The sequence below is a fragment of the Rattus norvegicus genome, chromosome 3, assembly GCF_036323735.1.
Source record: "Rattus norvegicus strain BN/NHsdMcwi chromosome 3, GRCr8, whole genome shotgun sequence".
NCBI lineage: Eukaryota > Metazoa > Chordata > Mammalia > Rodentia > Muridae > Rattus > Rattus norvegicus.
The window spans coordinates 180575709-180603436 of NC_086021.1; the positions used below are offsets into that span (position 1 = coordinate 180575709).

Here is a 27728-nt window from a genome sequence, read left to right on the forward strand (position 1 = left end):
ATGGGCGTGCTTGGCATGTCTTTGTCTGTCTCACCACATAGATGGAGGTAGAATTGTAAGAAGGGGAAGGAGCTGCTGATTGGCCTGAGGCTGCAGAGCTGGGAGAGAGTGGAAGAGGATTGAATGGGCCTGAGGCCTGGGAAGCAGCTTCTCCTGCATACGGGCCGACTTACATTCAGTCTCTGGGAACAAGACTCTCTAGAACATGCAGCTAAAGGGAGCCAAGGATCAAGACGGCTTCCAGAATCTGAGGGATAAGGGGCTCTCGTTTCCATAGGCCTCTCTGATATACTCAGTATTAAAATCCCTGATAGCATCTTTCTCTTCTCCCAAAGGAAATGATTCTACCCTTAGCTTGTGAGTTAAGCACAGAGATAGTTGTTTTCTTGTGCCTGATTGCCTCATCTGAAGTACCATCCCCCGGCAGTCAATCTGAGAGAACAATACCCCCCACTTAAATACCCCTCACTTACATAGGCAACACACAGAAATACACATAGAAAGAGACACACACATTACACACACACACACACACACACACATTATACACATATACCATGTTACATGAACAGATACACCATGCTACACAAACACATATATATGAAAGTGCTACATGTGTACACATGCTACATACACACCACACTACATACACACATGCCACAGACATGCACACACACTCCACCTACACATGCTACACACATACACATACTACACACACACTCCACACACCACACTCCACACACACACACACATATATGCTACACACACATGCACACACACTCCACACACACGGTACACACATGCACATGCTACACCACACACACCACACTACACACACATACATGCTACATTCATATATGTATATATATATATACACATACTCTACACACATACACACACACACACACACACACACACACACACACACACACACACTCCATATACTCTCATTAAGTATTGACTTCTCCAGGTAGATGATCAGTAAAGGTCACGAGCCACATTCACTCTCAATTCTGTTACAGGCATATGAAGTTGAGTCTATTACAGCCTTTACCTGATAAAGAGGAAGATGTTGCTTGGTGACTGCTCTGCCCTTGTGCCTTTGAAAGCAGCTCTTACCATAGTTACTTTGCATAAAATGATTTGTTTCCAGAACTAAGTACAAAATAGGCCATCCTTGAAAGCTATTACTATAGGGCCTTTTACTTGCTGTACAAAAATGGTGTGTGTGTGTGTGTGTGTGTGTGTGTGTGTGTGTGTGTGTGCAGCACACATACCAAGGCATACATGTTGAGGGGTGTGAACACTTTGGAGGGGTCAGCTCTCACTCCCTTTAAATGTGTCCCTGGGATAAACACACGTGCACAAGCCAGATTTGCCAACAAGCTGGACAGTCATGATGTCATGATGCTGGCTCATGTCATAACTTTCATTTTATTGTATTAGACACTGGGTCATATCAGACCATTTTTAACTATAGGCTATGCTTTGCACACACTCTCTCCTATTCCTTCCTACTTCCTTATCCCACCCTGTTCCCCATCAGCCCCTCTGTTCATATAGATGACTTCCTATAGAATTCTATGGAAGATTTCTATAGATTCCAAGACCAGCGAACGAGAGAAAATATGTGTGATACTTGGTTTGCCAAGACTGGGCAGCATTTACCTTTTGAAAGGAACCTTTTTGTAAGGGTTCTCAGCGTCAGGCTTCAGGGCTCTGGGGAGAAATGATAGAACTTGTGGTTCAGTGCTTCAAGTATGGTGTTTTCTAAGGCTAGCCTGTAGGGTAGCTTCAGTATCATGCAAGAAACTGCTTCAAATATGGCTTCCCAGGAGCTACCCACCAGGACCAGTGGGTCTCCATTCAGTTCTGGGACTCTATAATATTGACTTTTAAGAAAAAGCTTTCTAAATTATTTTGGATACCTCAACACAAGATTTGTGAACACTACTGTTGGAGTCAGAAACTAGAGACTAGCTATGTCAGAGACTAGGGCCTGGAAGACACACAATGAGTAGAACAGCATGAGCAATGGATGGCTTAGGGTAAAGGCTTCCTTCCAAGCCCGATGGCCTCCAGCTTTCTCTGGAGTTCATGAGGTGGATGAGAAAACTAACCCTACAAAGTTTCCTTCTGACTTTACACATGCAAATAATTAAGTATAATATTATACCCCATGCACACAAGTAGATAAATAAGTCTAATATTAGAAGGATCGAGGCCCGGGAAGTAACAGGTAAGAACAGGCTTCAGCATGTGTTTGCAGGGTTAGCTCGGTGAGGGTGAGCTCCCAGCTGGAGTTGGTCTGAGTCAATCACAAGACTGATTTGGAAGCATTTAACGTTGTGAAATTCTGGGTCATGAGTTAGGCATGGTTCTGGTGCTAGAACAGATATATGATGACCCGATAGCCACTTAGTTTCTCTGAACCCCAATTCCCCCTCTGTAAAGCCCTGTGATGATAATAACTCTCTCCCAGTCATTTTTATAGGAGTTAGAATGAATCGTGCAAGGAAATGGGCTTTGAGAACTGTAAGTAAGCGAGTGAGTTCCTTCCCAGCGAGAAGCGGAGGTTGGAATGGTTGCGTGATACCAAAGAGGGGGAGCGAGTGAGTATCTTCCTTCTGCTTGGAGCACTATCGCTCTTGAGTCCACTGTCTGCTTATTTGGGGTCACAAATCCTTTTGAGGGTATGTACAGTACAGGCATATGCATAAACAAATGAAAGGGATTGAAAAAAGCAACCTCTGACTTTTTACACACAAAGTCAGGAAGCTCGACTTCTCTTTTCCTTTATCTTCCTCTTCTTATAAATATTTTCTCTTGATCTCTCAAATTTTGAGTTCTTTTTTAAAATTGTCGTTTGGGAATTCTGTACAGTGTACTTCGATTGCTTTCAATACTCCTCTTCCAACTCCTCTCGGACCCACCTCCTACCCTAACCACTTAGATTTATAGTCTCCCATGGATCTTTTTTTAAAATGACATTTACTTCTCTTATTCTGCTATGTGGACCCAAGGAACAAACTGATATCATGAGCCTGGGTAGCAAGCACCTTTACCCACTAACCTATGTCACTAGCCTCATTTGGGTATGGCCTCTCTCCCTCTTCCTCTCCCTCTCCTTCTCCTCCTCCCTCCTTGCCCCCCCCCCTCAGTGAGGTTAACATGTATGAAGACTTCCTCTCAATCCCTGCTGTTTCAGCAGCATATTAAGACTGCCTGTCTCATTGCAAGAAACCCATAGATGTGCAATAAACTTGGATCTCCAAAGGAAACGATTCACAAAGAATCGTTCATAGAGCAGACCCAATGGTGGGACTCCAGCGACAGGAGAGCCCAGGCGCAGAACTCACAGCTTTCATGGAGTCTCTGAGACAATGGCTCCTCCAAGTGCAGTGCTCTATGCTTTAGCCAGAAGATGGCTTTGATGGGAAGCCTAAACGTTTAGAATTCAAATGCAGGAGGGAAGCAGAAGAGGTTAGGGAAAGCTGAAGACAATTGGTGACGACGATTTAGAAGCCGAGACCCAGTTACTAGGAGAAACTGATCCCATACTTGAGAAATTCGTACTGGAAAAATGGCTTGTGGGTAACGGACTTGCAGTCCAACCTCAAACCGTGAGTTCATTCCCAGATCCCAGGAGTGAGATGCTCAGCCCACCCCACACATAAATGAGTAAATGTTATTTTTTAAAACAAGAGAGATTTCATTAAAATATATCTTTGCCCTGCTCCTTGGCCTCGTTTCTCCTTCTTGCCTTTATCTAGCCTCACTATGAGGGCTTTCACCCCGTCTTACTGTATCTTGTTTTGCTGTGTTTGGCTGTGTTCGTCTCTTGGAGGTCTGCTCCTTTCTGAAGGGAAGTGGAAAGCGAGTGAATCGGGGAGAAAAGAGACTTGGGGACAGTGCTGGGAGGAGTAGAGGGAGGGGAAATTGTGGTCCGGATGTAGCATATGAGAGAAGAAACTATTTTCAATTAAAAAAAAAAACAAAAAAGAGGGTCTGAATCCACAAATAGTCACCCATAGCTTCCCCATTCAGATGTCTGGGCTCTGTTCAGCCTTCATCCAATCCTGCATTCCTAGGACAGGCGGGTCCACGTCCACGTGATCAATTCCGTTCATGCCCACCGCTTTTAAAAGTCCTAGAGCATCATAGATATCTCACTCTCGAAAAGTTTGCAGGCTGGTCATGCTGGAAAATAATCAATAGTCTGTGTATTGGGGACTTACAACTTAAGACCTGCATTGCTGAGACTGACAGGGACTTCTAAAAACAATGACGTGGACAAGTGGTTCTATGTACCTAGCATTAAGCATTGGCAGCCGAATGGTAGAGACAGAAACAGACATGATTACGGGAGCTGAGTATTCATTAACAGGGTTACCATAAAATTGGAAAGCAGAGAGGATGATGGCTGTTTGGTGCGTGTTGGACAATCGTCTTCATCTATCACGATCTGACAGCTTCTAATACGCCAGTCATCGCATCAGTTAACCTTACCACACACATAGCGATACCGGTGAGGTCCACAGCCAGGCTCCAAGCAAGAGAGGAAACACAAGCAAGGGATTAAACCCTCTGCAGCCAGGGCTGGAGGAGGAGAAAGTAATTGGCTCTGACCTGCACCATAAATCCGCTAGGAGGTAATGAACAGCTCTCGACACCGATGGTGACACTGATCAAGTGCACTGTCCAGGGCTGTCCCCCAACACCTCTGAACCACAAAGCCTCCCTTGACTGTTCATGTCACTAGTTATGAGCGCGTGTCGCAGCTCGGAGATAAAGGGATGATAAAGGCACCGTGACCTCCTTAAGTTAATGTGAGCCCTGATTGAAATCAGCACAGAGGCTGCCCTGTGGACCAAGGGAAGGTTCCGTCTTCCTTGCTATTCCTTTACCCAGAGGATCTAGTGTACCGTGTTCCTGGAGCTTAAGAGTCAGGGGGGATGGGAGGAGGGATGAGTGAGGGGGAACTGGGGCGGGGACGGGGGAGGGTTGTGACAGCATTTGAGATGCAAATAAATAAATAAATAAATAAATAAATAAGGAAAAGAACACACTAAAAAAAAATAGTCCCAGGATTTCGAAGTTCTTACTGAGTCAGTGCAGTGAGAGTCCAGAGCAGAAGGAGGTAGAAGCACAGACTTTTCCACAGGGGATTCTGATGTCTGGCTGTGGCCCACGGGGCGGGGCGGGGCGGGGCGGGGCGGGGCGGGGCAGATGGTTAAAGAGCTCCTCAGGAAATCGGGGACAAAGGCTCAGCAAGGAGATGAGGCCCCAACGCTACTTAATAACGAAAGAATCTTTTCTCCATGAACTATTAGTTATGTGGAACTCTGAATATTCATCTGGATGTAATTTATCTCGAAGCTATACCATAAAGTAATACTCGACCCAAACTTTTAAATTGTCATAAATCATTAAATGTTTATAAAGGCCAATCTACAGCACCTGTGGATTACCAGAAAAATCTGTAAATGCCCCTGGCTTCTTGTCTAGTTGAAGAAATAGGGCATCTCTGGCATCCCCCCTCCCCCCGGACTCCATTTCTCTTCTTTTCTCCCATCGAGACACACAATTATGATTTGGGGATTTGTCATTAGACCTCATAAGTGCACAGATGCAAAGTAAAGTAATACTTAATTTTGCATGACTTGGAGTTTCTGTTACTGCATTATGAACAAAGAAGTCCCCGATTCCTTTCCCTCAGAAATATCACCTTCTTCACGTTCAGCCAGGTGCCTGTGGAAACCTGTGCCAGGGTTCAGTGGACCACAGCCAAGGAGCCGAGTCCACAGCCAAGGAGCCGAGTCCAGGCGGCTTCTGCATTTTACTATTTTACTCATTGTATCAACTGCATTCATCACTCCATGTTTTTTAAATGGGTACACTTTAAGTAGTTACAAAAATAAAATAGTGGTACAGGATCTACATGGCTTTCTCTATTTCCTCTCTTAGTCTGAAAGACCCAAGATGGTTACTCCCTGCCCCTCCGTGGAACACACCTCATTGGTTAGTAAAATGCCCATGGCTGAGGTGAAGGTCAGTTGGGTTCTAACTAGGGTCTGTTCTTTGTTGCACAAGTTATAGTAGGGGCAACCTACCTCTCCCCAGTAGATCTCAGAATGTAAATTTATGTGTTACATATTTAGTTTACCAGACAACACCATATCTTCTCCCCCAATAGTTGTGTTAATGTGTGGTTCTCCAGCAGCATCATGGGAACAGTAAGAGGCCGTTGTCTGTAGCTGTATTTGGCTCTGTGCTTAGATGTGGTGTAGAGAAACGGAGATTTAAAATAATTCAGTGACTGTACCCTAACCGGACACACTGCACAACACATTCTTAAAGGCAAGTCTTCAGGCAGGCTACCCAAGGGTCTGACTTACTGGGATACAATGAACTATAGAGATGGGGACATGGCTCAGTGATTAAGAGCATTTGCTGATTTCCCCGAGTATCTATGTAGGTGTGGTTCCCAGTATTCATGTGGAACTGTACAACCATTCACAACTCCAGTTCCAGGCGACTTTTAACATCCTCTTCTGATCCCCACGGGCGCCAGGTACACACATGGTGCGCACACATACATACATGCGGACAAAAAAGCAAAATAAAAATCACACATATAAAAGCGAATAAATCTAAATTTTAAATGCATGATTAAATTCTGTTAAGTCACCTTGGCGCCATTTTGTTCAGGATTGAAGAGTCCATTGGGTGTTACATTCATATCACACATAGACATCCATGTTACATATTTATGTGTTCTCTTAGTGCCCAACTGTTAATGTCTTTCTGAGCGCATGCGTTTCGATGATATCAGAGATGACATTTTCCAATTGGCAGCCTCTTACATTACCGGAATGGAGTTTCAATGGAAAGAAAACAATGGGAACCATCTGGGCCCTGTGAATCCCACTAAAGTGTGGTTGCTGTGTGACTGAAAGGTTCACGGAGACAAGAAGACACCATAACCAGGTGACAAAGCTTTGGGCAGTTACTCTCTCTGGGTGGATTCCAAGCCTCTGCATACTCTGAGCAAGATGAGCCCACAGATCTTGGGGATCAGTGCTTCTGGACAGAGCTCTGTTTGGAAATACGGCGATCAACCTCGCGCCGGAAGTATACTTTCCCCCATAGCAGCATCTCTATGGATTCATTTTCCTTGCAGATCCCTGGGACCGAGAAGAGAATGGGCTCCTCTTGGTTGGTGTTCATACCTCAGGTGCCCCCAAGTGCCTTGTGTAATGAAACACAGCAGTCTCCATTCCCTAAACACATTGTTGGCCACAATGCCGCCTTTTCCTCTGGCGTTACGGCAGAAATGGAACTGATTCGGAGTCAAGCAGCATGGGGAAGAGATACATTTCTTCATCTTAAGGTATCCGGAAAGCATACAAAATTACAGCTTTGTCAGATTTCTGAGTCCGGACACTCATATTATCCAAAGTGGTCGGAGGCAGAAATAGCTTTGTTTGCTGTCAGTGGGTCCTGTTTCATAATAAAAGTCTGGGAGCGGGAACTTTATCGCTTTCTCTTGCATTTAAACTGGGGACAGAGCCGCCTAATAACTTTTCACGAAAGTATCTAGATAGGCGCAAGAGAGCGACGCATGAATATTTCCTAACATCCCACGTGATAATGACGGGATCAATAGTAAAGCCCCTTTGATTGATCCACTTAAGGGTGATGGGCTGTGGTTATCAGTATTTGAAGGATCCTTCTGTTGTTGCCAGTGCCATAGCAAGCGTGACATTAACTACCAGGTTACTAGGAGTTCAACTGTGTGCGCTGTTATCTTTGTGAGTGAGTACACTGAGTTTATACGTGCGTGATGTAACTCGACAAGACCATAAACGTGGACCTACCATGCCCCCAACGCTGTACAGATGTTGTTGAGAACAGAAAATAGTTAACATACACACAGGAAGCATGTGGGTTCCACAACAGCGTGTGAAAGGAAAACATCTAATAGCTGTTTTAAAACGAAGAATGGCGCAGAGGCACTGGCTGACCCTGCAGGAGACTTTTACTCAATTCCCAGCACTCCCCACCCCCCAGCAGCTCACGCGGGCCCGTAAAACTAGCTTCAGGGCACAGGATGCCCTTTAATGTCATCCACAGTGCGTAAACATGCATCCAGGCGCTGATACGTACACGTGGAACGAATCAACCTTTGAAGTCATTTTACGAGAAACGAAGCCTGCCATGTACCACGTTTGTGGGCACTGAAGGAAGCGACAGGAGCAAAGAGGCCAGGCATGAGGCGAGAACGGAACTGGGTGACTGGCACCCAGATCGTCCCGGGAAGATGGGAAGATAGAGGGCGTACGTGTCCGGTGCTCTATCCTCATCTGCAACACCATCCATGAACAAGGAAATGGTTGTGTTTGTCACAGGGGGAGGAACGGTCATCTATGCTCTCCCGGCATTAGATTCCACACACCATAAACACAGTGTGTAATGGCTCCTTCTGTAATGCCGTAGAAGTCTCACAGAAACTTCACTGTGTAGCTCTTCATCCAGGGATGGAGGCTGGGTAGATTTTTCCCTATCCAAGTTAGCATGACAACTTTAAATAGCTCCTGCTCTTTGTAACTTGGGGTGATCGTTGACCAAAATCCAAGGATAAGGCTGTGTTCAGGGCAAGAGAGAGCACCCTTTGCAAAGTTAGTTCTAAATGTCTCTTCCTAGGTCCGTGATCCCGAGGATAAACAGAGTGAGAAAGGAACAACAGAAAAAAATGCGCAGGAATGATGCTGATGAAAATTAACTCGTAATATGCTCAGATGTACGCTCAACGTGCTTCAAAGCACGGGTGCTTGTTTTTATTGAGTTTCTTGCAGGCGTCATCACATCCCAGCATCTTCAAACACCTAACGCGCCAGAGGCTGGGAAGGAGGCCATTTTTAATCTCCTCTTAACTCTTATTTTTAACGTCGAATAGCCGCTGGCAACCCTTTGAAGGGGAGTTTCTTGCTACCTGCCAGAGTTTATGAATGAACGTCTTCTGCAGCTTCAATCTGGGAAAATACTTCCGCTGAGACTGTCCCGAGGGGCTACTGTCATCATTTTCTCGTGCGCCCCTTATTTCCAGGGAAATGGCCTTTCCCCCAGCACACACAGAGGATTGGAACCGTAAAGCAGCTCCGCTTAGCTTCTTTCCCCTCGTCAATCCTCTGCCGAGAAGTGTGGACTTCAGACCTTTGAGTTCAGACTTGCTGGGCTGTCTCCCCAGGGCCGGTTGGGCCGACGTGTAGCCAGTAGGCTGTGGCTCCTTGCAGACCCCATCTCCACCTCCTGTGCCTTTGCTTGTATTAATCATGGCTCCTTCCAATGCCCTCTGGTGTAGAGATCAGTTTGAGTGTTGCTTATGCCAAGACATGCCTGAATGGTGGCTTGAGGTGCTCTCAATAGGACCAGACGCAGGTTTTCTTGAACTTTGTCTGAGATAGAGTCTGATTTATTGGACGCTCAAGGGAAACGTACCAGCATGGAGAGGAAGACAGGGGCGGGGGAGGGGAGACAACTAAATAAAGGAAATGTGTCGGAGGGCAGAGTCTACCTGTGGGAAGACCCCACCCGGGAGCCTGAGACAGGCAAGCACGACTCAGCTGTCCTACCTTGAGAAAGAAAATGGTTCCATGTTTTTGTCTGCAGAGTCGTGGGTAGTGAACCTCTTGTGGGTACAGAGTAACCTATAAGGCACGTATTTGGCAAGCGACTTCCCTTATACTCGGGTAGTTCTGTGAGCGGTAAGCACTGCCAAACCTGGGCCATTGGAGGTGGGTGCTCCCACCCAGCCACCAGGAGGGAGGCGGGCAACGCCCTCATCCGCACGGCCTCTGCGGGGTCCTGCTTTCTGCCTTTGTTTTCATTCTAAGCAGTTCAGCCATGTTTCCCAAGCAATTTGTCCTCTCAGAGTAAACAGTTAACCGGCTGGATACATTCTTTTAAATTCCTCCTTAAAATGGTTCTGCATGAGCTGAAAAACGTCACCAAGCTCCAGACAAAGGCGTAATCACTCAGGTCGAAATGTCACTGGCGGTGCATTGTCTGCGGGGTGGGTCGCGGTACCCGGAAACGAGTGGCATATTGCGTCGGTTTCCCTAAGTGGGGCTTTACATAGAGTGCCGCTCTCCACTAAGGAACAAAACACAGTGTTAGAGTCCCATGTGCTTCTACTGAACGCGCCACACCGTGATCTAGGGGACATGCGTGCACTTCTAACTCGCACCCAGCAGAGCCACCACAAAGCTCCGAGTGAGTGAGCCTCTGCCAGAGACACTCAGGCCCAGACTTCAATCCAGCGGCGAAAGGCTAATTTAAGAGGGCCTCGCTCACCAGGCATCTAAATTAGAATCGCCGACTTTCCAATCTCCACGAGAAAAGCGGAATGGGTGCTGTCTATGGATGGCAATCCCCAAGGAACAGAGATTCTGAAAGGGAAGGGGCCACAGTGACGCCAGCTGGTCACAGCGATCGGTCACTTCCACGTGACTCTGGGTCTCTTCTGACATGCTGACTGACACACCTCCTTAGATGGCTGGAAAGAGCCATTTAATAAGTTAAAGAGGTGAGGGCATACGGAAGTCCAATACGTGTGACTGGGTGTGTTCTGACAGTGAGCACGCAGAGGTAATTTCTCGCTTTCGTTAACATGACTCTGAAGAGTTATAAAAGTAGACTGTGTGTGACTGAGTCTGGTGAGTCTCGGAAGACTTCCTGGAGCCGAGAGGAGAGAATATAGTATTCTTGGTGGGGGATATGGGGTGCAGTAGTCTCAGGGCCGAGGGAAGCATGGCCCAGGAAACTGGTTGATAATACAGATGGCGCAGATTGGAGTGAAAATGCAGGAGACGTTGGAATTCTTGGGAGCTGACATCCTGACTGTTGTACACAATGGCAATCCTCAGGCAAAGGGAAAATGCTTTTTTTAAAACATGAAACTTAGGGCAGGGAAGTGGTGAGTGCACGGGGCCGGGTGTCCGCAGTAGACCAAGCTCAGGGTCCGTGGTGGCTTTGACCAGAGCGGGGCTGGACAGAGTAAACATTTTTTTAAATAGTCTTCAAAGATTTCATAACAACAGTAACAACAAGCACCAACAAACAAAACGGGGATTGGTGGTGAATTAGAAGCACAGAGGCTGCTGGGATGGTGATGTATTAAAGGGGAGATGCGAACGTTTACTCCAAGGCTCCGTAGTCATACGACTAAACTAATGAACCAGGCACTCACTGAGAGACAGAACAGCAGGGAGAATGAGCCCACGGGAAGGAACCTAGGCTTTACTCGCGATGTGTCAGACTGGAAGATGACCTTGAGAGGAAAATAAGAGAAAATAACGAGAGAATACCAAGTCTCCAGGAGCTCTCTGGGCTAGTCTGTGACTGAGGCTCTGAGCATGCGCCGTATTTACCCACGTGCTGACCAGGACAGCGTAGCCTGAGTGCTTCAGGAAGTGATGACTCAGGAGATAAGTGTCCCGGCACAGCACACTAGTGGCTGGAATAAACAGCATTCTTAGATCCTGACAGGATGCTGTGTAGAGAATCCGGATTCTCTGATGGGAACCTTCCCTCAGGAAGGAAGGGGAAAGTTCAGGAGACTCAAGATGTAACCGGACTTCTAAGTGCCTCAGAAAGCCGAATTGACAAAATCCATGAAGGTCCCTCCCCAGGCTTATACAAACAGAGGAGGAGGGGAGAAGACTGAGCAACCATGGTCCAGAGACCAGTGTCTCCGACCCACAGAGCTGCCTGCAGGTTTTACCCACAGCCCTTCGGTTGCAGCTTTTCTGAATTTTCATCTGTGTGGGGTTGGGCTTTTCGGTGATCCAGATGCCTTTGACATAGCTGATTGTGTAAGCAAACCTTCACCTACAAGATTCCTGAATGAATCTCCCCCCAGGCTCAGTGATTCACAGACTTTGGTAGACTCCTTGCTTGGTCTGTGGTGGTTGTTTTACCTGGAGTAAGCAGATGTGCGCAGATGTGTGCGTGTCCTTTCTCTGCAGACGTCTCACATAGCACGAGGCTGACTGGCATCTGGCAAAATTGTTAAGTATGAGTCTCTTCCTTGTACGACTAACTCCCTGGTGATGGACAGAGATCTCCCAAGTGAGAGTGTAGAGGAATTTGTGTTTGCTCCAAAAGCAAAGAAAACCTTTTTAATGGGAAAGAAAACTGTTTGCCTAGTTCATTTTTGTTGTTGTTGTTGTTCTCTTTGAAATTTTCTTCCACACTCTGTCTGAAGCATGGCATTCTCACCCAACCCTCCATGGGTCAACCATACACTCCACACTGCTTGTCAAATAATGGTCAATCTGTGGCCGATCACTCTTCTGAGAAACCCCAGAGAACACTGAAGAGTATATTCGAAAGCCCTAAATAAAGGATGGCTCCTAGGTTACCCATTAGAGGCAAGGGGTGTGCTCACTAAATTCTATTTGACAGAGGGCAGACAAGAGACTGAACAAACATGTCACCTGAAATACACAGCAGCCAGAGGCTGTGAAGGAGAAGAAATCCAAAGACAAAACCTATGAGAGCGTCTCAGGCTCTGCTTGGTGACTGAGATTAATCTGTCACCAGTGAACTTCGCCAGGTATAAGCTACTGCTGTCCTTGAACAACCTTCCCGTGTTTCAGGCCATCCACAGACAAGCCAGCCTGCCTTCTCAGTGATTCGCTCTGCTCACTGGAGATAGATATAGAAAAACTGCAGTCTGCAGGAAATAATATTCAGCGAATGGAATCTATCGTACATTTTGGTGGGTGTTTTTTTTCAGATAAGCTCTAAAGTAAGGTGTGTTTCTGCAATTTAATCTTTATTACATGTATTTACTAGCGAAGGAGCAGGAAAGCCTATGTCACATGGAGGTCAGAGGAAAAACCGATGGGAGTCTGTTCCCTCCTTTCACTCGGTGGGTCTCTGGGATCAAACTCAGGTTATAAGCTTAACCACAAATGCCTTTACTCAATATCATATAATACCTCGATTTCATATAAATATGGCTATAAAAGAGAAATTTCTATGTCTCTATAGAAAACATAAAGATTGTAGCTAGTCAGGGGGAAAGAGGCTCCTGCCTGGCTGGCCAGTTCAACTGTATCCCGATCTCATACACTCCTGGGTATATGTATTTGCCCTCTAGGTCACTCCTCAGTCCTGAAGACGCTAATTGATTTGCAGTGGGCAGCGAGTCCCCTCGCCTTCTGCCTCCTAATTGGAGTTGGCTACTGGGAAGAACGTAACACATCAGAAATGGACAGGGGGTAAGTTTGGTAATTATCCAATTTTCTGAGCTCCTAGGGTCCTGTAGACACATGCATTTCTTCATGAAGGGTTAGAATTGTCACGTGGGGTTTCCCAGGGCCCTTTCCGTCTCACGGGTTGGAATCTTTTGTCTCTCCTGTTGCTCTAAAGAGTCCACGGTGATAGCAAGATGGCTATTTTATTTTTATTACAGGTATCATTGTGCTTCTTCTCCTCATGATTTCTTTGGGGGTTCCTCATAGACTGCCCACATATTCACACATCTCCCTTCTGTAAAACTGCACTGTTCCATTTGCTATACATGGGGTCTTATGTCACAGCCGTTTAATCTCCCATGTTGACTAGATTCACAGTATTTCGGGATGTCTGACATTAAAAACAAAACAAAACAAAAATAAAACTAAACTAAATGGAAGAAAAATGTATTTAAGACCTGGTTATGGAGTTTGGAGCTTTTAGTCCATAACAGCAGGTAGGGTGCAGTAGAACTGTTCAAGCTGCTGAAGATATATGGGAAGACAGAAGACAGACAGACACACACACACATGCATACACACACACACACACACACACACACACACACACAGAGGGGGAGAGACAGAGAGAGAGAGAGAGAGAGAGAGAGAGAGAGAGAGAGAGAGAGCGCCGGAGCCGGAGCCAGAGCCAGAGCCAGAGCCTGAGTGAGTTACTTTCTTACCTCTTATAGTTTCACACCTTTACACAACACTGTTGTAAGAATTATTGTAAATTAAGTGAGCAGTAAAGTAATATGGCAGCTGTATTTCTTTATCCTAGCTAGTTTCCAACAACCACACAAAAAGACGAAGGTTTAAGGTTTCACCTCAATATCTGGGAATTCTAATCATAAGCTAATCTGGCCAGCACCCAGACATGAGTCCAGATAATGCTTCCATTGTCCAGCTGAACTCTTAAAATTTCTTTGTTCCCCTGATCTGCCTCAGGAGCACTTCCTGGTGCTTCAAACTCCCTCCTCTTCTTCCTCTTCCTCCTCTCCCCGCCTCTCCTTCCCCTGGCTGGTAGAAGTTCTGCCCTGTTCTCTCTTCTGCCCAGCCATTGGGTGATCAGCACTTATTGACAAGGCAGAGAATCAATGGTAAGAATTTCGTACACAAACCTAAGACAAGAGATTCTTTTTTTTTTTTTTTTTGCTTCTTTTTTTCAGAGCTGGGGACCGAACCCAGGGCCTTGCGCTTCCTAGGCAAGTGCTCTACCACTGAGCTAAATCCCCAACCCCAAGAGATTCTTGACATAGGCATTATAATGCCACATCCAGACTAAAATAAGATAGGAGGACAGAGAAATCAGCACTTGACTATCACAAGAATAACCATCATACAGGCACAAAAATATTATGCCTACACACTATCATCAGGTGAGGACCAGGCATTCAATTTGTGACCCTGAAGAAGACCATTCACATCTTTTTCCTGGAAATTCACAGTGTGGGTTGTAAAGGCCAGTTGAACAGTCCACTAAGAAGGGCATGAGCCACCATGGAAGAGAGACAACAGTAAAGGGAGAGACACAGAGAAATACAAGAGAAGGCTTTCAGACCACAGCCATCTCAGCCCAGAACCCAGTTCCCAGGAGTATCTATTAAAACCCTCCATCTTTGTTTGTTTTATTTGATTTGGTTTGCTTCTCTTTCCTGCAGCCAGGATAGTCCTAAATGATTCATTAGACAATATATTTGGCTTTCTGCTGAGCAAGAAAGCAGTGCCCAGGACTCTGCAGCTGCTCTGTCCAGGAGGCGTTTCCAAGATAACCTGAACTATTGTGTTCGTTTCACAATGCAGCAGCACTAAGACACATCCATCGGCTAGCGAGATGTGAAAGTTACTTAAATTTAAAAACCGCTTCAGATTAAATATCAGCCCAGAGCTGGTCACCAACTCTGGGAAGTTCAACTCTGCAGCTCTAACTTGGCACTCTTGGCTTTTTTTCTTTCTTTGATTATTTTTTTCCAGGAGCCAGGCGAGCCTTCTGTTCATTGCCTAAAAATAAATAAACGATAAATAAATAAAAGATAAATAAATAAATCATTGCTACAGCTCTATGTTGATTAGTAGATATTTATTTCCATCTCTTTGGATTTTTAAGGAGAAGCCAACTGTCTTGAAATGTGGTCCAGGAGATTTCACCTGAACCGTAGCACCCAGAGCCATCCATCTTGATCCATGTTAAATTTTCATCTCCACTGTCTTTTTCTACCGTATTGAATATACTATAACGATCACAGGAAGTTGTGCTCTAGTATACCTGCATAAGTTTGAGAAATTTATTTCCTTTTATAGTCCTTCTCAGGTTCTAATTTACCCAACCACACATCTACCCATCCATCCATCCAATTCCTCTACCAACCCGTCCACCCATCTATCCATCTCTCCACGTATTTATGAAACCTAACCATTCAACAAATACTTAGTAACTTGTACAGGCTCAGCTCCTGCAATACATATGTAAGCTGCATATTTTTTAAGTGGAATGTATTTTACAATTGCGTATTCCACCTTTAAAATAAGATGGGACAGTCTTTATGCAACCATGGTCTACTGGAAACTTCATGGAATCACCGAAGACAAATGTTGAAGGCCCGGTACAGGGGAGTGGTTGGGAGTAAAGATGATGTTCTATTTCTCTTGGTGTTTCTGCTTCATTTAAACAACTGAAAACAGTGCCTATTAATACTAAATGTTCAATTAATGGTGCAGCTTGTAATAACAGTAAGATTTCCCCACAACATTACACTCCGGATTCTACCACCTACCTGCTCTTTCTGTGATCTCCTCCATCTCCATAACTGAAAACCCACTGTGCTGCTGCAGACCAGGTGTCCTCTGGAAAATGGCCCCAGAGAAGGAGATGACTGTGGATGGAGTTTAGGGAGGGCACGTCCTACAAAACTTGAGGAGAAAAATGGGTGAGATGGGGCAGAAGGAGGATTGACTGAGGCAGGGCGACTCTAGGACATGGTAGGGACCTTCCAACTTACAGAGAATCTTTTGGTTCATGCACAGTTGGAGTGGTGGGCTGAACTCTCATCTCCCAGTCTCTATAGCAACCAACCATTTGATGTCCAGTCAAGGCAGGGACATGACCTTGAACACAGGAATTCTTTTCCACTCAGGTCCATGTCAGAGGGGATTGAGAGCTGAGGGCTGTTGACCGGCTGTGTAGCCTACAGTTTTGGACAGACTGATCAGTCCAACACAGGGGTCCTTGTGTCGCATCCTGACAACCACTGCTCTATCTTTCTCCTTTTATGACTTTAACATTATCTCTGATTTTACTCTTCGTGGTGGATTCTGGTTCTGTATTTGACCCGACTTCCCACTTCACTGTCCCCCTTGTCTTTCTCATCATTACCCCCAACTTGGATTAACTATTACCTCATCATATGGACTCCTCAGCTCCTCTCTCATTCCTCATTGTGAACCACAAACCAGACAGTGTGGTCACTTCAAAACTAGGCTCTTTTGGTTCCTCTGTTCTAGATTTCATGGATTTCCAATATGAAGGGAGTCCCCCCCAGAGCCCCGTGGAGGCTCATGACCTGGCTTTCGCAGTATGTCTGATATCACTTGCTACTTCGTGTAGCATTCTTTTCTCCCCTGCATCCTTGTTCTGCCTCAGGTACTCCAGGTGCCCTGCTGTTCCAGGCCTTTTAATTCCATTTTTGGCTGATAGTCTCTTTGGTCCCATGTGTTTCTCTTCCTTTTTCCTTTCATGTCTCTTCTCTTTGTTTTGGTGTTACTTGAATAAACCCGTGGCCTTCAGCACTTATTAAGGTGTTCCATTGCTCAGTTGTACTTCCAGCCCAAGTATAGTTGAGCCATGGCTGCTGGCACTGGCCTAGAATTCCTGGGGTTAAGTATGTCTCCTCCCTCAGGCCTGCATACAGCTGGGAGGAAAGGCATATGCCACTGTGCCTGGCCAGATGTGGGCTCGAATGTAATCAGTACATTAGGCAAACATCTCAGGTGGACAGGATTCCACAATACCCTGGAGTCTGGCTACTTGGTTCTCTAAGCTTTCATTTATTCCCAACTCATGTACTATTCGACTACTTGTTTTTTTTTTTTTTTAAATCTGCCTCATTGTCAAGCATTTTAGTCCCATAATGCTAAGCCTTGCTTGTTACCTTTATTCTTAGTGAGTCTAGTGTTTAAAGAAGTGGAGCCAGCCCATAGTAGGTACTCAATAAATACTTGTGGAAATTATTTATAATTAAGAAAGGTGAACAACTGCTTGAGAAATGGCTGAGCAGAAGAGCAGAGGGGCTGAGTTTGATGCCTGGTCACAGGCATCCAATCAAATGCAATGCTCTCTTGTGACCTCCACAAGAATCCATATCTATGTGGCATACATAGACATACAGGCAAAGAGACACAGACAGGCACACACACACACACACACACACACACACACACACACACACACACACAAGCAGACATGCACTTATGGAGACACGTATAGATACACACTGACACAGAGACTCAGACAGGTATACACTCAGACACAAATACACACAGCTGCTCCCTAACATACACACACACACACACACACACACACACACACACACACACACACACCATACAGAGACAGAGAGACATTCACACACAGAGCTAAAAACAGATCTTCAAAAGAAAAGAAAGCCCACCTGTTACCCAGGAGGTAGAATTTGACAGGAGACTTCAGGATTTTCAGCCCCTCGGTTTCAATCAGACACTGGACTCTGATACATTTCCAAAGAGGCTCTGCAGGGAGAGCATGGACTTTAAGATGGGGACGGTCTCCTGGATTATCCAGATGAGCAAGTGTAATCTCACGTATTTAAAGTTATGGAATACTTAATTCAGAAACATCTCTCAGGCTTGTTCAGAAAGAGAGATTTAAGGACTGTGGGATAACCAGGCTGGAGAAGTCCAAGAAGGGTTGGGAAGATAACTAAGTCTGGACAATGCTGGGTTGCTGCACAAGCATGGGGTCTTTGAGTTTGATCCTCAGTACCCGCCAGTGTGAAAAGCCAAGTATGGCAGTGTGTGCCTATCATCCCAATGTCGGGGAGTCAGAGACAGGCAGATCCTTAGGGTTTTCTGGACGGCAGTCTAGAGCAATTGGTAAGCATTGGTTCAGTGGCGACTTACTCTGAAGCTAAGGGGGTGGGGGAGGTGTTCTCTGAAGGCCAGGACAGACTCACTGTCATCTGGCCTGCATTAACACATGCCACAACTCATGCATATGTGTGCGTGCACACACACATACGCAGATTCACACATGCACACAAATGTATATGCATGCATGCATACACATTTACACACAGATAAAATACACTGAAAAAAATTTCAATTCCAGCAAGAGAGAAAGACTAGGTCCCCCTATTTGAGCCTAGAGCATGTACAGAAATAATCGTGAGTCCAAAAGACCAGGGTATGGCATCAATCCGCTGAAAATAGCTGGTGAGGGACAGGCAGCAAAGAAATCTAAGAATGTCAGTTCTGGGTGACTTTGGGGTACACAATGACAACAGTCTGCTTCAACATCTGCCTGGATTCATGCCCAGAGTCAATCAAAAGGAGGTGTTCGAAGCCCCCTTTGGGGGTGTCTACCCAAGGCCACTGGAATTCTGACCTACAGACCTTGGAGATAATAAGCTGGAAATTTGAATTTTTCAATAATGTGTTAAAGTGATGGAAAGTAGTTTGCATTTTAAAAATATATTCTTCCTTACTGTGGGGGTGTGCAATCTGCATACAGAGAAATTGGAACTGGTAACAACAAGAACAAGAACAAGAACAAGAACAACAAAACACCCAATGGTTTGGACAAGTTTATTCAATGCAGAATCAGTGTACAAAGGACAAAGGAATATAAATGGTTTAAATATCCAATGCTAGAGAATGTTAGACAGCTTACAATGCATCCAAAAACATGAAGTAGTTTAAAAATCACTAGGAGAGCTGGCATCAGGTTACTAGGGCAACCAAGCAGTCAACAAGGGAAAATTCTCTTTAGTGAATTGGTAATATGAATGAGCAAAGACTGATAGAGATAGAATATCTTCATTTTACAATACCTAATGAATTAATAGATCTGGGAAAGAATAAACCAGACATTTTGTTCTTTTAATTCTGAAGTAGTCTTGGCAGCTTTGGACAGGAGCTGAGGGATCTGCAGAACTCACAGACTTTTATCAGAAAAGAAAATGCATTCTAAATTTCTACTTAAATATCTCAATTAAAAGCTGGGAGAGATGATGACTCAGCAGTAGATTTGATGACTCAGCAGTAGATTTGATGACTCAGCAGTAGATTTGATGATTCAGCAGTAAAGATGATACCTTAGCAGATAAGAGCATGTCATAACAGCGGACCCAGGTTCTGTTATTAGCACACACATTGGGTATGTCACAACCACCTGTAACTCTGGTTCCAGGGGATGCAACAACTTCTTCAGGCCTCTACATACACCCACACAGTTTTCATAAACTGGTGAAGGGCACACATATGCACATAAATTCTAAAAATTCTTAGAACATAATGTAAAGTTCCATAATCAAAGAGTATAAGTATAAGGAAACAGGGAGATGAGTAGATGTCGAAATTAAAATTAGGAACTCAGCAAACATAATAAAAGAGCTGATTCTTCAATAAAAGAAAAAGAGGCAAAACCCCAGTAGAATTCTAACACAACTGAAAAAGGCAAAGCATAAATAATTCCAGGTGAGGTCACCATTCCTGAGGATAAGAGATGCTATCGCTGAGCCCTTAAAGCCACTGGCAATACAGCACGTGGCACTGTGTAGTGTCTTACAGTTAAGATGAACTGAACTACATTCTCAGGACCCACATACTATGACAACCTGCTCTGTATGAAATGGATAGTGTAAATTGTCTGATGTTAGTAATCAGGTTTAATTCATATATGAAAACATGAGAGGACTCTCTGAGCTACCTGTTTTCACAAGAGAATTCTACTTAACATTTTAAATAGAATTACCACAAATTAGAGACATTTTCTAACTGTTTTATGATGGCCTTAGGACCATACCATCCTATGGCCATTCTTGTGTGTAAGAGAGAAAGAATTGGAGCAAAAAGGAGGAAGGGAGAAATTGGGGAGGATGGAAAATAAGAAAGGAGCCATGTCTGGGATGTCTGATGTTTGTCTACATGTGGGTCAGAGGTCAATCTCAGGTGACCTACTTCAGATGCCTTTGATCTTGTTGTCTGAGAAAGAGTTTCTCACTTGCTTGGAATTTGTCAACTAGGATAGGGTGGATCAACAGACCTACCTGTCTCCATCTCTCCATTTTACAAATTATAAGCATGATGCACCATGCCTGGCTTTTAATGAGTATTGGAGATTGAAGTGGGGTCCTCATGATTGCACAGCAGTACCTCTGCTTATTGAGCTCTCTCTCCATTCCCAATGTCTCCTCTTGAACTGGGCCTCTCTGGGAAGTTTTCAATTCTCCTGAATGAGTCCTTAGATGCTTTTTTCCAAACATGCCCTTAGCAGGACTGGCTTTGACATGGACCTTTCAAGCCCAGGAAAAAAAATTCAAAGAACTACAAGATCCAAAAGAAAAAAGATTCAATTAGAAATGGGCAAAAGACATGAACAGAGCACATATTTCTTATACAGACAAAAAAAAAAAAACCAAAACAAAACACATGTTCAATATAATTAGCCCTTAAAGAAATACAAGCAGAATCCACAAGGCGATGTCATTACTAACTACAATGAGGATGGTCGAAAGAAAAATAAAACTTACAAATCACCCAAGTCTTGCCCGTCGGATGCACTAATTATTTTCTGTTTTTCATCTTGGGCTTAGAGTTACAGAGCTCCAGAGAGAAAACGATTTGCTCCCTGAACCATCGTGTCTGTGTGGCTTGTGTTGAGAGACGCGTTTATAGATGGCTTATGACCATGGTCAGATGAAATACCTGTTCACAAAGGGAAGTATCCAGGAATGTGTGTGTGTGTTCTGATGGGTGGAGAAAGTGTGCACAATGCTGGAGCCACACACTTTGCTCTCTCCCAAGGTGTGGCATGTGCTAAAGCACGCTCGCCACCAGTGCCATCGGCTCCTGTCAGTCACACAATTGACTTTGTTTCTTGTAAATACGCTTAAAGGGACCCCTAGCACCCTATGCAGTCTTCCTTTTCCTTCCTCCCATTCTTCCGCTGCCTTATTTTGCTTTTCCTCAGGATATTGAATAGATGGCAAACCTACCGGCGACCTGCTTTCTTTAGACAGACACATTCCATCATGACTGGGAACTGACTCTAGGTCTAGCTCACAGCTTTCGGTAAACAGTCAGAAGACTCAAAGCTAACAAGCTCCCAATAGAAGTCAATTCAGAATTCACAATGAAGAAAAGTATAATCCTAATCTCAAGGTCAAGATTAATAGGCTTTTAATTAAAGTCATAGCTCCATGCTGAGTGTTCAAAATTACTGAAAACATTGACGTGTGTTAAGCACATTGGATGAAGGGCAATTTTAAGTAACAGTATTTGGTAGCCAAGTCAAATATCCAAAAAGGTTTTCTAATAAATGACTTGTAGCTAAAACCCAATACATTGTTGCCATACCATTGATCTGCGGGACAAATCCACATCTCCTTATGTTTTACTCAGCTCTACCTAGACCTCAGCAACTTATGAGGGATGTGAAGTAGGCATGTTTGAATTATATGCATTAGAGAGATATCCAAGTTCCACGCCAATGTGTTGCTTTACGTTTGAGGGTTTGCATGCGAACTATATTTTCTAAATTCACCTTATATAAATAACCAGGGCTTTGAAATATTCCTAACACTGGAATCACTTCAAATATTTTTTTCTTCTTATATCCAATGATAGTACAATCATGAGAGAATCTGAGATATTTTGGCTTCAAAAAATACGTAGGTTTTGATGGGTAGAGTCTGTTGACAGAATTAAGTGTGCCCTTAGAGGCAAGAAGAGACTGCCAGAAAGCCCGTATTTAGAGTTCTACACCTGGCTGAGTGCTGGAAACGGAATCTGAGTCCTCTGGAAGAGCAAGCAGCAGCAAGCGCTCTTAACCACTGAGCCATCTCTAAAGCTCCAAGTGCTGGCCATTTGAAAGGTCCATTTGTCAGTTTATCTTTTCACTTAACTCTTAATGTAATACATCGGAGGCAGTCAAAGGAATTCCCCAAAATAAAAATTGAATTCCTTCTCAGAACACACGATGTAAATATCTACATGAAACAGACTTTTATACAAATCTCGCTGCTCCCAAAATTCTTTACCAGGTGAAAAATGAGCCTTTATGATAACTCCAGGGTGTTAATACATTTATGGATTTTTAGGGCATTATGTTATAGTTTGATTTTATTTCCAAAGACTGTCAGGCTAATAGCATATCTGATCATTATGAGATTTAGTAGAAATTTGACATAAATAAATAAATAAATAAATAAATAAATAAATAAATAAATGGGAAATGTCTAAGCTGATAGTCAAAGTTTTAAATTGTGTGTGAAAATATTTAGATGAAAGCCAGGTAAAGTGAGTTCACTTTGAATGGCTGCGCGGATCCGTTATGTCATCTGAACGGAAGGAAACGGATAGAGCAATAACCAGCATTCAATATGCGTGTGGTATTTTTAATACCCGGGCATGAGGTAAGCTTATAAGATAAGGCAAACATACATACTGCCCTTTGAAAATGAAAGCCTGCATTCAAACGTTCTGTACGATTTTAACCCGAGCGTTATTGAAAGAACACACAAAAATCACAGGAGCCGAAGCTGCCTCCTGTGGCTAGCAGGTGATGAAATAATTACAGCGGGGTTGACAATCCCAAAGGCACAGAAAATAAGAAAAGAGGTAAAGTTGAGGATGAATAGACAAGTTTCGGAGTGCCTACGAGAGACGGAGAACTCAAAGTCCCGTTATCCCCAGAGCATCCGGTTTAGAGGAAGGCTGCTGCTACCACAGGGTATGAAAGCCTACTCGGTTTTCTATGCAGCAAATCAGAGAAGAATTAAAAACCAAAGCCTCCTCATAAGAGGAAAGAGGACGCAAACCAAGCCCTCATTTATCGTCAAGGTGAGAAGAAATGCGAGGGTGGGTTTGAATGCAGAGGGGGCTGGGGTCGCTTCTTGGCCTGTTTGTGCTGCCACAGAAAATACCAGAAACTAGGTGGGCGCGCCTGATAGCTAGATGTGACAGACTATCATCGCATTCGTAGCTGGTAGAGGGCGATCATGGTTAAGTAAGGCAGAGAAGTTATACATCTGAATGTTGGAAGGTGACCACTGCTGAAGAGAGAAACATTAGGAAATGGGGACTGGGGGTTTGTGGGAAACAGAGACACAGATGTCAACAGGGACCGGTGCAGTCCCAGGAGAAAGGGTTTCCCAGCGAGGACCTGGAGGATGCTGGGAGGGTGGAGATCATGAGAAGTGAACACGGGGTGTGGCAGAGTACGCCTGGAATAGGCCAGAACAGCAGGGGAGAGGGGTCGCTTATATGTCTGGCTTACAGTGATACAGGCTGGGAGGAGTGGAAGTCTTTCAGAATGATATCTGCTGTCCTGGGCCCACATTCTTTCTGAGACACGGGGAGCCATAGCAGAGAGAAAGTAGGGCTGACTCAACAAAGGTCACTTGACTCTGGCTCTGCCGTGAGAACACGCTGAAGACAAAGGGCGATAGACCACGTGACTGCAGGGAGACCACATTTGCTACTGTAATGTAAGTTGCTTCCACCCCGTGCACCAGTTTTACCATCTGGCTGGTTGGTCTACTCCGGTGGTTCTGTATCTGTCTTTGAAGGTAAAGCCAGCAGGATGGGCTAGTCAAGCGGATGTGAGTATGAAGGATGTAGCCGGCAAGGTGGCTTCAGTAATGACCAATGTGAGTCGTTGGTCAACTTGACGGATACAATCAGGAAGGGCAGAGGAGCAAGAGGCAGGATCAGGAACTCAAGACCTATCTGCGCTCTCTCCAAGTCGAGGCATTCTCATCCGAATGGAGACCCTGCACGAGAAACCGGAAGTAGAAACCTGTCCACACAGCCCTGTGACCCCAGCTTGTCAGAGGCACAAAAGATTTACGTCCATGATCTTTGCCACCTTTGAGCTTTATCTAGACAGATGTCTATTATGTTCCAGCAGCCAAGGCTTTTGTTGAGATGTTCTCTTTGATTATTTTCTTTTTTTAAAGTCATGTTTGTCAGAAAATGTAATGTCGTATGAGAATCATGACTTCTGAACCGGGGCACAGGGCTGACCACATCTGCAGCTGCTCCTGGCACCCTCGTTGTTTAGGGAAAAATTCAAGCTGTTCTTTCAATAGCAGCTTTTGCAATTACCTGTGAGATCCAATTATAGGCACAAGCTGATAATTTTACCAGCATGATGTTTGAACTTTCCTCCATCCTGGGGGCGACTTCTTTATTTCTAACTCCATCAGAATGGAGTTTACGGTAGCTAGCATACATTTTCTCCTCCAGGCCACAATGCTAGAATTTTTGATGTGCATTTTACTGGTAACTGAGGAAAGTCCCTTGGCCCAGACTGTCTGAACTCTACCTTTAGTTACAGGATTTGAGCCTGTGAACAGTAGGAACGTACTCATAGTCTCCGATGTCCAGTGAGCTGTGTGTATTTTGACTCGTTATACCTAAATTCACACTGGGAAACTGAGGTTAAAGGGCTTTATAATTTTTCCTGTGTTAAGAGTTCTGCAAAACTGTCATTAGAAACCAAGCTGGTGACACCAATTCGAACTCTGTCCCTCCCACAGCACTCTGTTCTAATTCCGCTCCCTTAGAAGCCTCTGTCGGGACCCTAAGGCTTCCTTCTTGTGGCGTCCTCTGTCTCTGTCTTTGCCTCTGTTTCTGTGTCCCTTCCTAACTTCTGGTTTTTATTCTTACCACGGATAAAAGGTGCTCAGAGAAAATGATAAAAATTTAAACGAGTAAGGCTTCTTCTAGTGCTGCCTGGGCTTCGGACAGCTTGGCTGTTAGTTTCATGCACCCGACAGCCAGAATGAGATCCTCAATATTTGCCAGGGATTGAGTGTCCTGGCCATTCCATTCAACACACTGTCATCTCTAGTGGCCAGAGGTCAAAGACCATGCAAAGGTCCCCAATCCCTTCTTTAAAATGCCTCACCTGTTTTAGGGACTTTGCTACTTCTTATCTCACATAGAGACAAGAATTGGAAACAAGAATTAGAAGCGCAGCAAGTGCAGGCTGAGCTGAGTTTGTTTGAGAAGGGATTGACAACTCCTTTCCCTGTGGATTAAGTTCACAGCTTATCTGGAAACGAGTCCTATTACCCGTGTTTGGAGGCAAGGTTTTGGGAAATTTTAAATATCCTCGGGAGAGAGGAGGTTGTATTTACCAAGGTCACTTGGTATTATTTACTAAATGGTTCGGTTTTGTTCCTTTCAGAGAGAAACAAAGGCTCCATCATTCTGCCGGCTGCTCTCCCGATGAAACTCGCTGTACCAGACAGAAACACTCATTTTGTTCGCCCAGCACCGAAGCGCAATTCTCTCCTCCTTAATGTCAGAGTGACCACTGGGATTTGAATTGAATTAATATGAAAAACAAATCCTGATATTTCTAGGAGCTACAAGACATCCGTGAGGCGGTGGTGACGCTCTTACGCCTGTTTGCGGGTGCCCACGTTCTAGCCAGGCGCTTCCATGTATCCTGGGAGCGAAGACATCCTTCTTACCTTTTAGAATTCTTTGTCACTGTTGCATAAAGTTTCACAAACTTTTTATTTCTACAAAAAAGTTAACGCTTTGAAAGCCTTACATTTAGAAAGGCGCACGCATTACATTTAGAAAGGCGCATTCCTTTCCTGGCGGTGGGTAAATCAAGCGCATGCGCACATATGCGTCCTTGTGTATGGCGGTCAGAGGTCAGTATCAGCGGTGCTCTTCAATCCATTTCCTTTACTTTTCTGTTTCTGGGTGTCTCAATGAATTAACTGAACAGGATAGACAAAAGGCCCAGAGATCCTCTTGACCCTGTTTGCCTGGTTCTAGGTCTACAGGCACACCACGATCTGCGGTTTTGTTTTTGTTTGTTTTGTTTTGTTTTGTTTTGTTTTTTAAACAGGGTGCTGGGATCCAAACTCAAGCTCCCATGATTGTGCAGCAAATACTCTACTAACCGAGTCCGCTCTCTAGGCACAGCCACGTGCTTCTTAGTTTAACTGATTACTCAGGAAATTCGGTTGATACTATCCCAAAGGTCTCCCGTTTGCTGGCGTTTCTTCATCAGGAGCCCCTTTGATGGAGAAAGGAGTTCCACCAGCTATGTCAGAAACATGCATCACCGAGTGCCTCTACCGCTCTCGGATGTTCATGTGTTGTCGTGCCCACCTCGTCCGGCAAGGAAGACGCAACACCGTCGGATCCTTGTCAACAGCCTTTATTGCAGGACACCTTCATTGCTGATACGGGGACCTCGAGTGGCAAAAGCGCTCGCCTTATATACACAACAGGCTGGGGCTATGCTAATTGTCTTTCAGGGATTGGCAGGGCACGAATCACCCCACTATCACCCCACTATCACCCCACTATCACCCCTGCTACTTGTCCTCCATGGATTGGCGGAGAATGAATCACCTCACTAGCATGGTACCGCCCCCTCATTAGCATATTACCGGCCAACTGACGCCAGGTGCAAAACCTGCGCATGCGCAGTACCGTTGTTCACCATTGGAGGGCGCCCTACAATGTGTGGCTTATGAGCTTGGCTTAAGCAATTGGAGGATCCCTTTGAGCAATGACTGAGAAGAGAGAGGACCCTTGGGATTGGTTGAGAGGAGACTGTAGGTCTAACGGACCAGCAGGCCCATGTGGCTGTGACTCAGGTGACACTGAGGACTCAAGTACCCATCCCTCTTCAGAAGACTGCTCTGTACACTTGTCCTCTCTCTGAGGACCAGTCAACGCTCGAGCAATAAATGCCTTGAACATGGATGATCAAGGGGCGATGTGTGCGGCTCATACCTGGGAAACGAGCAGCAAAGCGTTTGGAAGCATTCGCCATGACATCAGTTTGGAGGGGGGCGGAGAGATGACTCAGTCGGTGAAATACTTGACTGCCAAGGACCTGAGCTTGGTCCTGGGCTTCCTGGTACAGGGAGAGAGAGAGAGAGGTCAAATCCCTGGGGCCATTTCTTCACCCTAATCGGTGGATCCCAAGTCAGTGAGAGATCTTATCTCAAAAACCAAGGTGGGTGTTCTCTGAGGTGTAAGTCAAGACCAAACCTCCACTTGGCATGCACACAGCTACGTGCACACCTAGGTAAATACGATTACCTTTTACTCTTTTAAAGTTATTCACACTGAATCCGGAAAGGAGTAAAATGTATCTTAAAAGATAAATTATTTGCTTATTATAGTCTA

The 27728-nt window shown here is 44.9% G+C and overlaps 1 long non-coding RNA gene across 2 annotated transcripts; it reads right to left on the minus strand.

Moving 5' to 3' along the window:
• Window positions 1-19128: 19128 nt before the first annotated feature.
• LOC120101810 (uncharacterized) lies at window positions 19129-27300 on the minus strand. 2 transcript variants are annotated; one of them, XR_005502791.2, is made up of 3 exons: window positions 24080-27300; window positions 20606-20882; window positions 19129-19651 (listed from the first exon to the last, which is right to left on the minus strand). It is a non-coding gene; the product is annotated as an uncharacterized LOC120101810 (long non-coding RNA). The 2 variants fall into 2 exon arrangements; XR_010065527.1 differs by having other exon boundaries at window positions 19129-20882.
• Between the last annotated feature and the right edge of the window lie 428 nt (window positions 27301-27728).